Source organism: Equus asinus, chromosome 10 (genome assembly GCF_041296235.1).
Source record: "Equus asinus isolate D_3611 breed Donkey chromosome 10, EquAss-T2T_v2, whole genome shotgun sequence".
NCBI classification, from domain to species: Eukaryota; Metazoa; Chordata; class Mammalia; order Perissodactyla; family Equidae; genus Equus; species Equus asinus.
Genome location: NC_091799.1, coordinates 20,721,314 through 20,739,396, shown reverse-complemented (window position 1 = coordinate 20,739,396; position 18,083 = coordinate 20,721,314).

The following is an 18,083-nucleotide window of genomic DNA, read 5'->3' as shown; positions in this document are numbered from 1 at the left end:
GGAGGGCACAGCGAGGCTCATGGCAGCATCACAAAGTGTGGATTCCCTCCACCTGCTCCAGACTCTCCTGGGGCACCTAGCAGATTCTGGGGCCCTGCTGAGACCCGCACAATCCCAGTCACTTTAATGGGGCCTGAGATGGGTGTTTACTTAACCCTCAGAGATGAGATGAACCCTGAGTTTGCCAACCCCAGCTGATGGCGAGCAGGAGTGGGCATCCTCCCTTCTTCCTATCCAGTGCCGCGCAAGTCACAAGGACATCATGACAATACCTCCCATTCCTGTGGCATGCTAGAATTTCCACATCCTTCCCCCACCTGGTTTAATGGTCCTGGTTAACATCTATTTGTTGAGACCTTTCCACGTACCAGCTACTGTGTTCTTTATGTGCCACAACCCCATTAATTCTGCCAACCAGCCTATGAGGGTGTTGCTGTCATGATTTCCAGCTCGCAGATGGGGGACTATCAGCTTGGAGAGGGGAGGTGCCTGGCCCAAGTTCACACAGCTGGTTAGCAAGGGAACTGGCATTTGAACCCAGGCCTGTCCAGTGCACTTGTTCTTGACCCCAGCCTGTGCTTTCAGCATCACTGGTTCTCTTAGTAACCCACGAGGGAGGGAATAGTAGATGGGATGCCCTAAGTGGGGAAGGAACAGAAAGAGAAACTGAGACTCAGAAGGACTAGCAACTGGCCCAGGGTCACAGAGTAAGGAAGAGTCAAAGCTGAGACTTGAGTCCTGGGAGGATGGGCTGCAGAAAGTGGGGCTGTTTTCCCCAAAAAGGGAAAGAATCAGGTAGACATGACTACCTGGTGGGTCAGGGCAGGCTTCCTGGAGGAGGTGAAGTTGACATAAGATCTTAGAGGATGACGGTGGAGAGAAGGGAAAAGCATTCCAGACAGAGGGAACAGCTTGTATAGGCCTGGAGGTAGACAGGGTATGTGAGGTCTGCAGAACAGCAGGTAGGTCTGCTTGGCTCCGCAGCAGGGGAGGGAGGGAGAAGTGAAGCCAGCAATGTGGGCAGGCTTCAATTATGAAGGGCTTTGTAGGCTGGCTCAGAAGCCTGGGCCTGTCCCAAAGGCACTAGGGGGCACGGAAGGCTTGTAAGCAGAGAACCAACCTGACTTCTCTTGGGAGAATGGGCCGCCCACTTGACAAAGAGGGTTTGAGCAGAGCCTGTCATCGAAAGACAAGGCATCTTGAAGGCTACTGGACCCCAGCTGATGGGTGCTTTCTCCAGCCAAGCCTTGCAGCGTCCATCTCTGAATGTGGACACTGGGTGCCTCCCAAGCCCATCCAGCTCCGTCACCCTCTCCAGGGTTCTAGACCTGCCAGCCCCTTCCACGGCTAGGCAAATTCACTCAGACATTCCTGAAACAAACTCCAATTCTGCATCTGGCACAGGAACACAAAGACTCTGCCCTCAAGGGAAATGGATACAGAAATCAATAAGTGAGTTAGAGGACCAGAAGTTTCTGATGGGGACTGCACAGGGTACCAAGAGGCTCAAAGGAGAGAGAGGGCCACTCCCCAGGGAGGAAAAGCATCAGCAAGTACTTTAAAGAAAACGTGGGGTTGTAAGCAGAACTCAAAAGATGAGGAGAGCTTGCTAGCTGGGGTTGCAGGAAGGAGAGAATGGGCATTCCAGAAGGAGGGGACAGTCTGATCAGACACATGAGGGCATGAAACAGCCAGGCACGTTGTAGAGCTTTACATGAGAGGAGTTAGAGGGGAGGAGGATGCTGGAAACTCGCCAGGGACCAAGGCAGGCAGGACCTGGGAGCCAATCCCAGGGCGTTAATCAGGAGAATGATGCAATCACATGCGTGTGCTGTGAAAATCAACCTGGCAGCTGGTCAGAGGATGGGGTGGACAGGAAGAGATTGGAAATAGGAAAGGAGGGAGGGAGCTAGGGAGGAGAGGGAGGTGGCCTGAACTCTGGTGGTGGCAGTGACAACTGGAGAAGGGAACAGTCTCAAGAGATATTACAGACAGACAGGCTGTGGTCAGAGGTGGGATGGGAGGAAAAGGGAAAATGAGGAGTCGACTTTCTCTAGGGGTCTGACTCGGGCGGCAGGATGGGTGATGGCAGGAAGGTCCGTGTGGGTCCCTTTGGGACATGTTGCGTTGGCTGTCTGGGCTGGGGAGATGTGTGGGAGTTCTTGGGCAGCAGAGAGAAAGTTGAGCAAATCCCAAGTGAGAATGAGACACCGCGGGAGAGTGGACAGAGGGAGAGAAGGGAGCCAAGGACAGAGGCCAGGGGTGGTAATACTTATCAGGCAGGTGAAGCTGAGGCGTGGACAAAGGGTGGAGAGAAGGAGTAGGCAGGGAGGCAGTCAGGGACCAGGGGAGAATGACGTCACAGCTGCCAAGATGCGGGTGAGAGTCGCCGAAGTCTTGACAGTCAAACAAGACGAGGATGGGAAAGTGTCCAGGGGATCATTCTCACCAACAGCACTATTTTTTTTTCAAAGGTTTTAGTTTTTTGTTTTTGGGTTTTTTTTTTTCTGTTTTATCTTCCCAAACCCCCCGAACATAATTGTATATCTTAGTTGCAGGTCCTTCTAGTTGTGGGATTTTTTTTTAAAGGTTTTAGTTTGTTGGGGTTTTTTTCTGCTTTATCTATTTTCACTATCAAATCTAGCAAGGACTTTTTGCAAATAAGAATCCTCAGTGTTAACGATGATGTGATGAGATGAGCAATTTGTGGTTTGCTAGTGGAATGTAAAGTGGTACAAGCTTTCTGGAAAGACATTCGCCAAAACAGCCCAAGATCCTGTATGACATAGAGCCTAGAGTTAACAACGCAGTATCGTGCACCTCAAGATTTGTTGAGAGAGTAGCTCTCGTGTTAAGTATTCTTGACTCACACACGCTCATAAGAAAAAAAGGGACACAAGGGGACTTTTGGAGGTGACGGATCTGTTTATTACCTTGATTGTGGTGTGTATCACAGGTGTATGCATACGTCCAAACCCATCAAATTGTGTACATTAAACCTGTGCAGCTTTTTTGCATATCAATTACACCTAATAGAGCTGTTTTAAAAAAAATAATTCAGGATCCTTGAAGAAGTTCAAAACATTTAACTCAAAAATTCCCCTTCTAGAGCTCTATCCTCAGACAAAGATTAGTGTGTAAAGCGTTCATTGTAGCGTTATTTATAATGGATTATACTGCATTTTATAATGAATTATATACTGGATATGTATTGGCTAATGGATTGTATATATTGGATATTATAATGGATTATATAACATATAACAATATTATAATAAAAACATGGAAACCACTTTAATGTCAAGCAACAGGAGAATGGTTAAATAATTTATGATGAAATATATGAGACCATTAAATAAAATTGTGTTTTCAATGCACGTTTAATGACACAGAAGAAAGGATAAGAAACAGGCAGAGGGGCCAGCCCAGTGGTGTAGTGGTTGGGTTCACGTGCTCCGCTTCCATGGCCCAGTGCTCTCGGGTTCAGATTCTGGGCACAGACCTGGCACCGCTAAGCAAGCCCTGCTGTGGTGGCATCCCACATAAAGTGGAGGAAGATTGGCACAGATGTCAGCTCAGCGACAATCTTCCTCAAGCAAAAAGAGGAAGATTGGCAACAGATGTTAGCCTAGGGCCAATCTTCCTCATCAAAAAAAGAGAGAGAGAGAGAGAGAGAAACAGGCAGAATGTATACGGCTCCAACTTTTTAACGTGTGTGGGTGTACATTATATATGTAAAAAACCACAAACCATCCTATTATTAATACTGATAATTCCTTGCTGGTGGAATGTCAGATCACTTTTATTTTCTTGTTTGTGCCTCTCTGCATTTTTTTCAAATTCTCTACTGCACATATTCATTATTTTTCCCCATTTTTTATTTTGAAGTTTTTCAAACCTTCAGAAAGTTGTAGGAGTAATACGACAAATCATTCTCTCTCTCTCTCTCTCTGCCCTCACCAGCTGAAAGTTACACAATGCTTTACCCCTAAACACTAGAGCATGAGTCTCCTAAAAACAAGGACATTCAGCAACAGAACCACAATACCATTATATGGATTTGGTATTACTATCTAATATTCAGTCCACTTTCTGAGTTCCCCAATTATCCCAATAATATTCACCTTTATGGTTTTTGTGATCCAGGATCCAATCGAGGATCACACATTGAATTCAGTTGTCGCCCAGACACTTCAGGAAGAATCTCCCAAAAACATGGGCGCTGTCCTACAAAACCGTAACACCCTCATCACATCCGGGAAATTTAACCTGGCTTCAGAATTATTATCTAACATCCAGTCCACGCTCAATTTCCCTCAACATCACTTGTATGATTCTTGTGATCCGGGATCCAATCAGGCATCTCCACTGAACTCGGTCAGCGTGACTCTTCAGCCTCCTTCAGTCTGGAACAGTCTCCAGGCTTTTTCTTTGGACTTTCATTAGGGGGCCAGCCCAGCTGTTTTGAGGAATCTTCTTCAGTGTGGATTTGTCTGATGATTTTGGCAGGTAGGCATTTAGGGCAGGAGTGCCTTGTAAACGATGTGTCCTTCTCAGGCCACCACATCAGGGGGCACACCATCCTCGTCCCAACATTAGTGGTGTCAAGTTTACGCATTTGGTTAAGGTGACATGTGTCAGATCTCTCCATCTTTAAAGGTATCCTTTTCTCTTTGTAATTAAAAGGTAATTTGTGGGTGATTATTTGAAACTGTGTACATAGCCTAATCCCAATGGTCTTCCACCCAATGGTGATGGCACCCACTGATGATTCTCACCCGAATCTATTACTATGATGTTGACTGTAAGATGCCATCTGCTATTGCTCTCAGCCCCTCTTAGTTGGCACTCTTCTGTAAAGAAGAGCTTTTTCTTCCCTTATCTTTTTTTCGAGGACAATTAGCCCTGAGCTAATATCTGCTGCCAGTCCTCTTTTTGCTGAGGAAGACTGGCCCTGAGCTAACATCTGTGCCATTTTCCTCTATGTTATATGTGGGACGCCTGCCACAGCATGGCTTGATGAGTGGTGCATAGGTCCACGCCCAGGATCCAAACTGGCGAACCCAGGGCTGCCAAAGCAGAGCACACCAATTTAACCACTGCGCCACCTGGCCTGCCCCTAGCTTTCCCTTATCTTGCCTCCTGTGGGTTTTCTTTCTTTTTTTATTCTTAATTCTTTTTTAAAATTCAAAGTTTCTTTTTTTATTCTATGTATTATAATCCATTCTTGTTATTAGCCATTTTGATCTCCAATCGTCCCAAATTTGGCCCTTGGAGTCCTTTCAAACTGGTCCCCCACCAGTTTGAGTTCTTCTTTGCTTTCTGGCACAATAAGATCTTCCAGGCGGGGAGTGGAGCACCTGCTAGGCCCATCCAGCCTCTGGACCACAGAAACAGCGGCTCAGCCCTGGACCTGGGGGGGCTGAAGGAGGGCAGCCAAGGCAGCAGAAGGGGGCACATGGACATCCGGAGGCCTTTCTCTCAGAGGTATCAGTTGCCAGTGCTTTAATTAATGGCTCCATCCCAGGGGACAGGGCCAGTGCCTGGAGCTGGCTGCTTAGGAACAGGGTACCAGCCTGCTTGGGTGTCTCGTTTCACATCCCATCTATTTACTTCTCGCACATAGAAGGATATTAGTTATAGTGCAGAGATGAAGGAAATCTCTGTGTTCTTTTGCCACTTCACCAAGAACAGGAAAAAGCAGGGAAGAATGCCCTGATTTTAGGAGGGAAAAGCATATGTGTGTCCCTGCAAGAGTGCATGTGTGTGCATTCACATGTATGTGTGTGTTCACGCATGTGTTTGCACATGTGCATGTGTGTGTGTTTGCACATGTGCATGTGTGTGCGCGCATGTCCGGGTTTCCCAGGCCTGCGTCCACTTTCTCCTCCTTCCCTCCCTTTCTGTTTTGTCGAGGTACAGTGTGCATACAGTAACATGCACAGATTTGAAGGGCAGAGCTGGACGCGTTTTGACAAACATGTAACCAAGATACAGAACGTTTCACACACCCCCCCCCGAGAAAGTTCCCTCATGCTCCTTCCAGTCAATCCCTCATCAATGCAACCAGTTTCTGATATCTAAAAATTCTAGAACCTCCCATGAACAGAATCAGACAATGACCACACCTCCCTTCTTTTAACTGCCACATAAAATGGTGGTGGACGCCCCCAGCCGTGCCACCATTGCCCCCAAATATTTCTGAGGCTTTCCTGGAAAGAGAAAGAAGCGGGGCACTGATGTCCCTCTGTGGGTTCCCTCTCCACATCCCCGTTCCCAGGCTGGCGGCCAAGAACGGGACCCAGACCAGGATCATTCCTCCACCCAGAAAAAATCATCTGCCATGGCCCAGAAACTCTGGCCTAGAAGCTCCACCGGACACGGGAGGAGCCTGTTTACGCACTGAGGCTCGGGCACTCTGACTCCCCCCTGAGCCCGGCTGCAGGGACCCCCGGGGACTGCAGTCCTGTCCATCTGCCAGCAGGTGCAGCGAGCAGCACCCGCAGCCGGCCCATCCTCCTGCATCCCTGCTGTCAATCTGCCCGCTGCCCTGGGTTGTTTACTGGAAGCTGGCCTCTCTGTGAGGGTTCAAAGCCCTGGCCCTGGGCACGTCCACGGCAGGAAGCAGGCCAGGCGGTAATTGGCGCCGCGACTGTGCTAGGCGGCCGTGCTGACCCAGTATCCTCCTCCAGCAGTCGCCTTTGAGGCGCTCCATCCTGACCTCCCAGGCCTGCAGGGACTTCCTGCTGAACGCCGAGCCGGCACCAGCAACAAATTACGCATTCCCCGAGAAATCTATTAAAAGGTGACAGCAGTTCGGGGGCCGGGTGGCCAGGGGGCCCCCAGCACAGGAAGCCTAATGTCTTCTGTTCCCAAGAGCCACCAGCTAACTCCTGCTGAACTCAGAGGGAACTGAGCTAGAACTCTAAATTTAGGGGCCAAGGAAAAATGACTCAGAGATGAGCAGAGGCTGCCATCCTTGAGGCCCCTCTATGGTTCCCTGAAGGGGGAGGAGGCAGGCTCTGGAGTCCCCTAGACTTCAGTTCCAATCTGCCACTTTCATGCTGTGTGACCTTGGGTAAGCCACTTGGCCTCTCTGAAACTTCCATGCCCACAAAGGTGATAAGAAGCCCACCCATCAGATTGGCAAAAAGCAAATGAAGTGCCAGGCACATAACAGATGCTCTGAGGGTTGCAGGATCAGAAGCAGACTGTATTTATTTCATACTCCAGCCCAGAGTCACCCGCATGTGTGTGCCCACATCCAGAGTAAGGCAGTGGCTGAGCTGCCAGATCCAGTGGAGTGAGCTGCAGCTGGAGGGCCTGGGGTGGGGGTGGGACATGGCAGCCTCTGTTCTTCCTGGTGAGCAGCTCTTACCGTCTCCAGCAAGGCTCTGGCTGAACCACTGGGTGAATGAATGAAACGAAGGTACGAATGCCTGCCTCACTGGTAGATGCAGTAGGCTGAATAACCCTAGTTAAAAGGAATAATTTTTGTTTAATAGATGCATTTGATTCATTTAGCAAAGTGCCCACTTCTTAAGTGACAATCGTTTGTTCACTGATTTTTGGCAACCTGGCTTTTGGACAATTGGTTTTTAGCAAAATTGGTCGGTGCCGGCTTCAGAGATCGCCGGACTCAGATACGCAAAGAGCAGCCTCAAGAACTCTGTCCACATCTTGGTTTTGCTCTCTTTCGGGCTGGCTTTCCTTTCCCTTGCCTGTTCCCTAAATTGTGGCAGAGATGGCCACCATTCTTCCGGTTCGGCTGCCCCAGCTGGAAGAGCGTGACTTTCTCAGCAATTCCAGTAGAAGACCCAGTGGGCCACGGGGGTCGTGCACCCATCCTAGATTGAATCTCCTTGGCCAGGGGCATGGAATACCCTGACCGGATGAGCCCGGGTTGTATGCCCACCTGTGGTCAGCAGAATTCTAAAGACGCCTCCCTGCCCCGATTCCATTGTTGGTTATTCAACCAAACGCTAACATTGGCACTGCTGTGGGATGGTTGATTTTACACGTCAACTTGGCTGGGCCACGGTATTTGGTAAAACGTAATTCTGGATGTTTCTGTGAAGGTGTTTTTGGATGACATAAACATTTAAATCAGTGGACTTTGAGTAAAGCAGACTAACCTCCGTGATAGGGGTGGGCTGCGTCTAATCAGCTGGGTCATCCAGGGCACCCAGTGTAATCACATGAGCCTTAAAAGCAGAAGCAGCAGAAAGGAAGAGGACGGCAGAAAGGGAAGCTGGAGAGACACGAAGCGGGAGAGGGACTTGCTGGAGGGGCCACATGAAAAGCATGAGGAGGAAGGTGGTCAGCTCCAGGATAAAGACCACCCCTGACCGACAGCCAACAAGGAAACAGGACCTCAGCCCCACAATCACAGGGACAGAATCTGACCAACAGCCTGAATGGGCTGCAAGTGATTTACTGCCAGCTCTTCCAGAAAGGCAGGCAGCCCTGCCGATGCCTTGATTTCGGCCTCGTGAGACCCAGAGCAGAGGAGCCAGTCGACAGGACCTCAGGCCCACAGAATTGTGAGGTGCCAACTGTGTTGTTTGAAGCCGATCCATTTGTGGTCCTCTGCCATGACAGCAACAGGAGACACACCACCACGGAGCATGGGGTGGGGTCAGCCCCTCCCAACACCACAGGGACTGATCACGGCGGGGGGCTCCCCGAAGGAAAAGCAGACTCCCCGGCACTGCCAGGGCCAGGGTCTCACCCCAAGCGACAGCCCATTCCCTCCAGGGGTCTTAGCCCTTCCGTTTGCGCCCACGGCCACAGCCCCTACGACAAGAGAGAAGTTGTTTTCTCTGCTCCAGAAATTTCGCCTGCTCTCCCCTCACCCTTCTCTCCATTTTCTGGCTTTTCCAGTTTTTACTCCACTTCTCAGGCTGCGAAAACTCCCCAAGCCTGGCCGGCTCCCTGTCCGATGTGGTGTAGGGTCCACGTAAACGCCCGGCCGGCGTGGAGTCCCTGGACCTGGACGGGAGGAAGAGCAGGCGCTTCCAGCCACCAGGCTCGGGAGGGCCCCCGCCAGGCGCCAGGCAGGTATTACTACAATCGGTCCTTGTCACAGCTCCAGCTGGGGGGCAATGAGATCCCCACTTCTCAGAAGAAAAGTCAAGGCTCAGAGAAGGTACAGCCTTGTCCAAGGTCAGCTACAAGTGACAGAAACCAACCAACCTGGCTCGAGAAACAGGAGGGTGTGTCCATCCACGCAACCCGGCTCCAGGCACCCTTCGACTCGGGGACGCAGCGAAGTCCTCATCTCCCGCTGCCTCTCTTCCTCCCTCTCTCTCTCTCTCCCTTACCCTGTCTCCCATCTCATGAGTTCCCTCCTCTCAGCTCGGCTTTATTCCCTTCCACTGCATATGAATATGACTAACAATGTAGCCTGTGGCAGAGACAGAAGCCTGGTTTTATTGGGGGCAGCAAAGTGCCCAGATGATAAATGACATTTCTCAAACTCCTTTGTAACCAGCGACATGTAAACAGAAGTATTCTATAGTACTTCTGGGAAGGTTGCTTAAAGGAAGGCAAGCTGACTCAGCTGGAAGAAGCACCTCTTTTGCCCTTCCTCCTTCCTATTGCCTAAAACATGAGTGTAATGGCTGGAGCTCTGGCAGCCATTTGGGGCCATGAGGTGAAGCTGGATGCTCATGCCTGTCATATGAGCCCTGGACTGGCCACTATTAGACTTCTTTGACATGCAAAAAAATCCTTTTAATAATAATAAACCCTTGCATGTTTAAGCCACTTATTAATTTGTTATATGCAGCCAAACTTAACCCCACGACATGTGACCACAAGCAGCTCCAGCTTCACATCTCTCCAACTTGAAAACTCCAGAGTCTGGATCCCTGCTCTTCTCACCCCACAAGGCGTCTAGGGCACAGCTCCGAATGGCACAAATGGGGTCACACACATGACTAGAGGAACAGCCGAACTGTGGCTCAGGCCCATTCTTGGTGTGTTTTGTGTAACTTGCTTGCTTGGAGGAGAGGCGGCTGGAGTGGAATCACATGAAGAGCCAGGGTGGAGAATTCCCCCAAAGAAGTGGGTGCTGCACACACAGGAAGTGACGGTGCCCAGTGCAGCCAGCATGGTGAGCCCCCAGGCAGGGCACTCTCCACCCTTCTCTGCAGTACTTCAGTCTTAAGAGAAGAGGCTTCTTTACCATCCTCTCAGGCACGGGACCAGGGAGGAACCCACTGACATCAGCCTGACCTCCCACGTGGAGGTCCAGCTGGAGGCCGCAGTGTGTGGGTGGGGTCAAGAGGACAAAGGTGTGGAGGGCTCCAAGGTCCACCCCCAGGGATCACATCTCAAGCCAGCATGGCCAGTCACTTGTGGGAGATGACTGTGAATGTTGGAGTCAGACAGACCTGAGATCAAAGCCCGCCTCAGCCACTCTAGTTGTGTGGCCTTGGGGGAGTTGCTTTATGTCTCTGAGCCACCACATCAATTCCCTCATTTCTGTCTCCAGGCCTGTCTTCACTCCCTCCCTCCCAGCTCCATACACACCTATCACCCCATCTACCCATCCTCCAAAAGGCCCACCTCAATAGCTCCCACCACGCCCAGCCAGGAACTCAGCCTGGGACGTGTTGACCCACTCTCCTTGGTGCCGGGATGTTCCAGCATGGCCTGAGAAACAATTAAACTTTCAGATTTTCCAAATTACCAAACATGCAAAATAGACAACCTCTCCCCAGCCTGGAGCCCTGCCCCTGCACTAGAGACCACACCCAGGGTCAGGGGTGAGGGTCCCAGACCTGCCAGGGGCCCAACCACACCTGTGCCCCCCAGGGAGCAGGGAGGTGGCAGGTGGCAGGCGGCCCACAGTCCTGGTTCTCCACCCCCGCTCCAGGCTGCCCAGGACCGTCTGCTCTCTCCTGACCGTCCGGCCACCGGAGTGGTCTCCTGGGGACACAGGTCTCCCCAAGAGACTAAGCCAGGCAGAAACGTAAACCTTAGCTTTAAAATTATTTCTACTGTTATTTCCATTTTTGTTTAATATTTATTATTATTTAAATGTTATTTAAAGGTTTATTATTTTTATTATTAAAGTACCCTGTGTTCATAAAAACAATAGAGAGATGGATACACTAAAAATATGAGCCTCCTGTAATTGGAGGAGGGTCAGAAATGTCTCTTGTGTCCTCAAATGTCCTTGATTAAAAAACAAAGGACAGTGGGGTGGGCCCCATGTCACAGTGGTTAAGTTCGTGCACTCTGCTTCAGTGGCCCAGGGTTTGCAGGTTCAGTTCCCGGCTGTGGATCTACACATCACTCATCAAGCCACGCTGTGGCGGTGTCCCCCGTACAAAACAGATGAAGATTGGCACAGATGTTAGCTCAGGGCCAATCTTCCTCACCAAAACAAAGGACAGAACAAAGAAACACAAACAAACATGATTCTCCACTTTGCCTTTGGGAGGCAGCATTGCTGGGCAGCTGTGTTGCTGCAATGTCCCCGAGGCCGGAGACCCACCCATCCTCTCGCTGGCACTGTCCACAGTGGGCAGGGACCGGCGGGGACTCACGGCGGTGCCAAGCACGCAGCATTGGGAGCCCCTACTTCCTTGTTAAAACAGGAGGACGTACAAAATCCTGCAGGAACCCAGAGAGAACACCTCCCTCTGCCCCGAGGGCGGGGAAGCAGCCAGTGACACAGAGCCGAGTCTTGAAGCGTGACTAGGAACTTTCCAGAATTCCTAGAAATCCACCAGGCAGAGAGACAGAGGAAAGGCAGTTCAGGAGGAAGGCCCAGCGTGTGCAAAGGCATAGAGTCGTGAGAACACCGCATGTCTGGGCCTTGGTGAAAAGCGCAGGGTCACCCCGAGGAGGGTGTTTGGAGACGAGAAGGGACAGGAAAGGAGTTGAGGACACTGGAAGGGCCTTCCAGAGCTGGCCGAGGAGTTGGGACTCTACCCCTGCATTCCAGGGGACGCCCACCAGGTGCTCACCCAGCCTTGGCTGAATTAACGACGTGGCCAATTTTTGACCCAGATCAGGAGGAGGGGACCCCAAGTCCAGCAGAAGCCCGGGCCCCCAGCCCCCCCCCCCCCCCCCGCCCCGGCCCCAGCAGCGGCTCCCCCTCCCGTCCTCCAGCCGGGATGTTGTTCTCTGCGCTTGATGAAGTTGGAACAAGTCCTCTCCGGGGCGACTCGCAGGCGTCCAAATTGGATTGGCACGCGGACGCCGAGCAGTTGGTGGCAGGAGCCAGGGGACCGGAGAGCAGGTTTTCGCTGGAGGGGACGTGAGCTTTATTTCCCTCTTGGTCGCTGACAAGGAAGCAGCTGTCCCTGCCTGATTATTTTTACCTCGAGTCACAGCCGCGGATGCGCAGCCCCCCGCGCGCCCGCCGGGGCCGGGGGAGCAGCGGCCAGCTCCTTGCGAGCCTCGAGCGCCACCTCCCGCCTGCGCGCCGGCCGAGACCCTGCCGCTCCAGGGGGGCGTCGCTGCCCGGAAGAGAAAGACCAGAGCAGCCTTGAAGAATATTTGAGACAAAAAAAAAAAGAGAGAGAGAGAGAAAAATTCCCATCCTCTAAAGCAATAGCTCATTTCTTCTTCTTTTAGTCTGATGAGACTAAATCTGAATACCCCTTAACTGTTAACTGAGCACGTCCAAAGCTGTCATGTCATTCTATTCTTGAAAACCCAACGGGTTCTAGGTGTCATTAGCTCCATCTTATGGCTGAGGAAGCTGAGGCTCAGAGAAGCGGCTTGCCTGAAATCACACACTAACAGAGCAGGAGAAACGGGATTTGACCCCCAGTTTGTCTAACTCCAAATCTTGTACGCCATCCACTGTGTTTCCAAGTCTTTGTCCATGTATCAGTTAGGAATGCTCTGAGCTGCAACTAGCAATAACAGTGCTTTAAATAAATGGAGCTTACTTTCCTTGTGTACCAAAAGACTGGAAGTAGGTGGTCTCTGGGTGGGGAGGCAGCCCAATGATGTCATTGACCCAGAGTCTTTCAATCTTGCTGCTTCATCATCTTGATAGGTTGCTTTCTGACATGCTTGCTGCTTCATGGTCACAAGAAGGCTGCTGCAGTTCCAGGCATCTCACCTGCATTCAAGGCAGAAGGAAGATAGGGGGAGGGGATGGTGAAAGTTGTGACAACCCCTTTTATCAGGAAGGCACAATATTTCCCTGAATTCCTCCAGGACTTTGGTTTACATCTTAGTGGTAACAATACCACCCACAGCTGCCAGGGAGGCTGAGAAAGACAGCATTTTGAGGACAAAGGAGAAGGGCACAATTTATGTCAGTCACCAACAATGTCTGCCACAGTCTACATAGAGTTGTGTGTGCTTACAATTATATCATATGTAAATTTTGCTTGCTACTTTTTCCTTTTACTGTTATGTCATTTGAAGTCTCCTTATCGCTATGTTGTTTTTATAATTCTCATTTTTAATGGTTTAATAGTATTTCTTTAAGTGGATAAGTCATAATGTATTTGTTGGACTCGGGTAGCTTCCAATTTTTTCCATATTTTACATAATACTATGATGCACAAAGTATTTTTGTTTAGTCAGATGTCTCCCGAGCATAAATTCCATAGAGGACAATTACTTGGGTCAAAAATTTTAACATGTTTGCTGCTCTTGCTACATTACCTTATTGATTTCTAAGAGGATCGGGCTATTTGACACTGTGTAACAGTGCCTGGCTGTCCTAATTTTGCCGCAACTGTGCCCGCAGAGAGTAATATCATTTTAAAAAGGTGTTTACAAAATCAGCGTCATACAATGATACCTTAAAGTTGCTGTTGTTTTTATTTAATTTCACAAGATTGTAAACTATCATAACTCAATAAAAATTAACTTAAAGAAAAACTAAGGAGGAACATTTTTCCGCATGTATTTTTCACTTTGTATTTCCTCTTTGGCGACGTATTTGTTCATTTCTTTGTCCGCTCATCTCCTGGGGTAAGAGACCCGTTGTTATAGAAATGGCCGTACTGTTCCTGGTATCAGCTCTGGGCATAAGGCAACTCAACTTCTTCCTTTGATCCTACAGATTCCTGGGAGGGAGGCGGGGTGGGGAATAGGATCGAGTCACCGATGAGGGAAGTGGGCTCAAGAAGTTCACGCAGCCACTAAGAGGCAGGTCCCTGGACTCCAAGCCCAGCGCTTTTCCTTGCACAGTATTGCTCTTTTAAAAATAACAGCTTTCTTGAGATGTAATTCACAGACCGTACAATTCACTTGTTTAAAGTATCCGACTCGATCGTTCTTGGTACATTCACAGAGTTGTGCAACCATCACCACAATCAACTTTAGAACATTTCATCATCCCCAAAGGAAACCCTGAACCCCCTGGCAGTCACTGTTATATTGGGTAGACGTAAAACTATTCTGAAGATATTCAAAATATTAAAGATACTAAATTTATGTGCTAATATTATAATTACATAATTATTATATATGTATATATAAATACATTTATATAATATATAACCATTATTAAATAAAATATTAAAGATATTAAAAATATTTGGAGAGAAGAGAGGTGTGGCATGGGCTGTGTGAGGAGGGCAGAAGCTTAGACTGTGCTACGGACTTGCGGTGTGACCCAGGTCACGTCCCCTCTCTGGTTCTTCGTTTCCTCCTAATACAAATAGCTATTTATTGAGCGCCTGCTGTATGCCAGTCTCCTCACCAGGCGTGCCACAGATGTTCATGACCATTCTCTATAAAGCGGGGTGAGGAGACCCTCTGTATAGAAGCAGGAAACTAAGACCTGGAGCAGAGATGCGGAGTCATTCGGGTCCCTATGCTGGTTGGTGGCAGAGAGGGGCCTGGTGGGGCGGGGAGGGGTCCTGACTCCCAGATCAACCACCACATCGGCTGCCTTCCGCTCCTGGCTTCTGGAGCTGCCCCAGTGACAGGTGGGGACAGGTGGGAGGGGGTAGGAGGGGCTTCTCCTTCAGTACTGACTGAGGAGGGTCTGAACCCGCCTGGCACTAAGTGTTTGTCTCGCCCTCTAGTGGCCACAGTCAGCGGCGAGGGTGTCTGACCGGGTCCATTCTGCAGAGTCCCCTTCCCACTGCCTGCCATGCCAACCCGCCTCTGCCCCACCCCAGCACACACTCACACCAAACCTTAGAGTCACAAGGGGTCTGTCTGTTGGATCGTTCCTTCAGTCCTTCAACAAACACGAAGTGCTCACTCTGTCAAGCCCTGGCCTGGGGCCGGGGCCGGGGTCGGGAGCAGACAGTACCCAGGCATTTGTAGGAATCTGGGTGTTCTGGAAACAGTTGAATGTGGGGCAGCAAAAGCATCCTGGGAGGTCTAAGCTGAGACCTGAAGAATGAGCAGAAACGAGCCAGAAAGGACTTGGAGGAGGGTGCTCCTGCCTATTCCGAGGCAGAGGGACTAGCATGTGCAAAGGCCCGGAGGTGAGAACAAAAAGATGTTCCCTCTGATGACAGGTTGGGCTATTGAGTGGGAGGGGTAAGAGGTGCACTGAGGGAGGAAAGAGGGCAAAGATGATCTTGTTAGCCCTGCGCGGAAGGCTGGACTTTCTCCTGGAGCACCAGGGAGCCACAGGATGGGGCGGGGCGGGGTGGGGGGGTGGTTGGACAGGAGCAGATGGAAATTCAGAGTGATCACTCTGACTGCTGAGTGGAGAAGGGTTGGGGTAGGCAGGAGGCAGGCAGGGTTGGTTCTAGGCCTGTACTGATTTCTCAAGACCCAGGGAGCGTAGGGATGGGGGAACGGAAGGGACTTCATTGTCCACAGAGTGGGAGCCAGTTCCCTCCAGAAAAAAATGACAAGGGGGCCAGGTTGTAGGGCACGCCCGACCCCGATACCCACACATCTCTTCTCACAGCCCCCTCTATGTCCCTGAGAGGATGAGGTGATGCTCCACATTCTATGCAGGAAGTCACAGAGCACAGAGACTTGCCAGGTCACATGGAAGTCGGTTGACAGCCAAGCCCAGGTTCCATAGGGTTTGTGGCAACCCCAAGGTGAAACACCCCAGCTGCCGGCTTCTCCTGACCAGCTTCCCGTCCCTAGACTAGGGACAGTTTGGCTGAGGGGTCGGGCAGGGCCAGGCCCCAGGGAGGAGCACCCTGGCTGCCCTCACCACCCCCCCCCCCCGCACCCCCCTCCCCCCCCCCCCCCCCCCCCCCCCCCCCCCCCCCCCCCCCCCCCCCGCATCGAGGCAGACAACAAGCCCAAGGGCCCCCAGGCTATCACTCACCCACAGCCTCCAGGCCTTGTCTACGGAGACAAGGGGCCTGTCAGAGCTGCCCGCCCGTAAAGCCGATGAATGGGCCCTGGCTGCCAGTCGGACAATACCCAGGCTCTGGGGAGGAGAGATTAACCGGCCACAGCCCAAACCGGTCTCAACTGCCCCAGGTCCATGGAACCCCTCCCCCGTGGTCCTTGGCCATCTCCAGGAGCGACTCCTGGGAAATGTGACCCCACAGAAGGGAAGGAGCTGGGCTGGGGGCCCCGGGGGCAGGGGTGTTGCCAAGCATGGGAAGGTCAGTGGTCACTTAGGCTACAGGGGAGAGATTTGGGATGGGAGAGGAAGGCAGGGAGGGCCAGAAGGCAGACAAGCGAGGCTGGGACAGTCGAGCTGGACACAAATCCCACCCCATCCGCAGAGAGAAAGCATGGACCTGGAGCCCACCTTGCTGGGTGACCTTGAGCGAATCCCGTCTTCTCTCAGGGCTCAGGTTGCATATGTGCAAAAGAGTCCCTGTCTTGAGCAAAACGGTGCGAGTATGGAGAGGCCCACGAAGGACCGGCAAGTCACGGCCCTGTCTCCCTCTCCCCCTCCCCGCCCCTCTCACTGGTTCCCGACTCAGCAGGGCGGGGGTGTCACAGACACCGGACAGCCACATGCTGCCTACGTCCTGCTGGCCCAGGACCCTGGGAGACGCCCAGAGGTGTGCCCCCTCTCCTCTCCCAACTTTTGTTTTGAAAACTCTCAAACCTGGAGAAAAGCTGGAGGAAGAGCAGACCGAACACCTTGATTCCTCTCCTTCTTTTAAAACTAAGCCATCGTAAGATGGTAAATTTTATGTTATGGGTATTTTACCACAATAAAAAAAACAAAAAGGAAAAAACCCACAAACCGTTCAGCAGGCGATTGTAACAAGTGTAAATTCAGATTGGACAAGAAGACTAAACGGACTGTGCGACAGGCGCCAGGCACAAGCCACCGGCTCTCTACATGCTAAGTCAGAGTCACTTAAATGGCACAGTATCCCCATGCTACAGATGTGGAAATCGAGGCTCAGAGAAATCAGGCAACGTGCCTCAGGTCAGAGTCAAGATGAACTTGGATGTCTGACCTTCCTCCCAAGTGGGAATCCCTGCGACTAAGGGCGGATGGCTGCCCCCACCCCAGCTGCCCACCCTCCATGCCAGGACCTCCACTTCAGCATCCTCCTGCCGCCTCATCAATCTAGCACCCCTGGCCTCACCCCCTGGCCAAGGCTCTGTGCTCAGAGGCCAAAACCCCTCTACTGCCTGCCCCCTACAAGACGGCCTTTCCCTGCTCCCTCTGTTACTTTTTGAACGACCTGGATGAGGATCCAGGGACCTGGGTTCAAGGCCGGCCTCTGCCACTCCCCAGCTGTGTAACTTGGGGCGAGAGCCCTCAGCTCTCATCTGGAAAATGGGTATGACGCCCCGCCTCACAGTGGGTGGAAGGTAAAGGGGATGAGGCCTGTAGGAGCCCAGCTCAGGGAGCATAGTAGGCTAGGTACTGGGCGCTCCGTCCCCTCCCGCCATCCTGGCCTGAGATGGGACGGGGAAGCCCAAGGATCCTTCAGCTTGTCGAGTTTGCTTGGGATGCAAGTCTCACAAGGTGACCCCTTCTAATCCGGTGAGTTTACCTGGGTGTTATGGGGAGAGATTTGGCGACATGTCCCACCCAGGGACTGAGGACGCACCCTCCGCCCCAGCGACGGTCCACCCCAACGCGCGCGTCTCAGGCTGGCCTGGAGCCTGCCCAGTCCGGCGCGCCCAGGAGGGCGGGGGCCCCCAAGGGGCGGGGTCTCCTAGCCCCGCCTCCAGGCCCCGGTCCGCGCCGG